The sequence below is a fragment of the Gavialis gangeticus genome, unplaced genomic scaffold (assembly GCF_001723915.1).
Source record: "Gavialis gangeticus isolate Ggan-Ray unplaced genomic scaffold, GavGan_comp1, whole genome shotgun sequence".
Lineage (NCBI taxonomy): Eukaryota > Metazoa > Chordata > Crocodylia > Gavialidae > Gavialis > Gavialis gangeticus.
The window spans coordinates 6,069,842-6,071,914 of NW_017729028.1; positions in this window are offsets into that span (position 1 = coordinate 6,069,842).

A 2,073-nucleotide genomic window follows, 5' to 3' on the forward strand; every position below is an offset into this window, starting at 1 on the left:
AGAAAAAAATGGTGCATATAAAGCTTCTAACCCCCCCCCCCCCCAATATAAGACACAGGCCAGTTTTAGAAGTACTTGGTTTTAAAATGTGCATCACCTTATATTCCAAGAAGCAATACCTTAGACTACTCAGAACAGATTTATGCCTGGGACTGGCAGCTGGTATTCTGGGTTTCCATATCTTAAGCCTCTGATTGCTGAAAGCTACACTGGAAGAGAAGAAATGGGTGGAAGATTCTGTATATGCCCTGTTTACCTTCCCTCTCAGAATCCACATTATGTCAGTGTAAGATGGGATACTGGGCAAGATGGACCTGTGGTCTGATTGAATACATGACATTCCTTGTGACCTCACAGAAGCTCTGATTCTAATGCTCCAAGAGCTACTTAATCCGTTACTGATTGAGGAAACATTTCAAAGTGTTTTTAATTAGACCCACTATCATTGTATTTGAGCACAAAATCTTAATTGTTCTGGTACTGGCTTCAAATTTAAACAAAAATCACTGTATACAGTTTCCTTAAGATGTTTTAATTAAAAGTTATGCAGAGCATTCTCAGACAGATGGGGGGGGAGGAAGGGGAGAGAATAATACATCCAAATGCCTGAGAAAACTGCTTTCAGCTACTGAAAACTCTGTCTAGTCTGTAGTGTTCCTTAGCAATGCCAAATAACAAAGGTGCTAAAACCATGGCAAAGGAATCTGGAAAAAAACCCTTCGGTCAGCTCCCTTCTAACAATGTTCCATAATTAGCGTGGTACAACTTTGATGTATGTCAAGGTAGAACCTCAACTTCAACCCTTGGGTAAGCACACAGCGCCTTCTAGACTAGCATAATTCCAAAGCATTTTTATAGGTTATATGCCATATTTTCAATGCACTGTGGAGTCTTTATATTCTTAGCTACAGGCAAGATCCCAAGTTTTCTGAAGTTCCAGAGCCAAAATCATTCATCTTTACTGAAAGTAAAGCTTCTTACTAACAGCTACATGTAAAATAGAGCTGGTGACAACCTTTGAAAAGGAGGCCACCAGATTCTACTTTTTTTTTACCCCCATTTTTTGCTGTTGTCAGCACATGGGCATTCTAATTGGAATGACCCAGCCAATCAGAAGTTTCCCCATTCCTATTCAAGTAAGTGTTGTGAAAGAAAATAAAGGAGAAGACTAGCAGCTAAGGGAGTACTAAAAGGACAAATGATTATTTAAAAGGCTTTTAAGTAATGCTGTTAAACACAGCAACATTATTTCAAGTATGTTCAAGTAGCAGTTTTCCCCTCATTAGCAATGCTTTGGATGCTAAGCTTCTCTTTGTTTCATTTCACTCTACAGTCCGGAATTGTGACATAAATAGTTTGTGATTGGCCAGGTAGCAACAGATGTCCAACGAAACTTGAATGCCAGTCCTATTCAGTTTGTAAGAAGCCGAAAGATTTTTCACTCTTTCCTTGCCACAGTCTTCTTCCAAGACTGTTATTTGTAATTTCTCTTCCTAGCAAGAAACCCTTTTTGTTAGTCAATAAAACTTAATTCTCGGTTGAATGTTTCCTGGCAGTTTAGTTAGTAAAGGAAGGCAGAATATTCCATTTTCGTTTTACAGCCCCCACAGTCAAGATTTTGAGTCTATTTTATTTCAAAGTCCTAGGGACAAATACAAAGCATTCAAGTTTGCATCTTGTGTTTTTTATCATCAGAAACCCTTGGCACAAATTAAGGCTTATAATAAACAGTTGTTATTCCCTCTTCCCCTCCTCTTTCATAAATAGTATTAATATGTTGTACTCAAGTGACAAAATACAGAAACTCTGTACTTTATTTATTTACAAAGACTATTCGGTGGCCTGTCACTTCTGTTCTGTGGTAAGTCACACAACGCTTCAAGTGAAAAAGCACTCTTAACATTGCCTTATACAATATATTTACCCACTAACAAAGAGGACAGCTTCCATGGCCCAACAGCATGCACTGCTTCTAACACAGAAAAAAATCACTATTTACTACGACGTAACAGCACTCTTCATCATTTCCAAGAACACAGAATCATAGAAGTAGGGTCGGAAGGGACCTTGTAG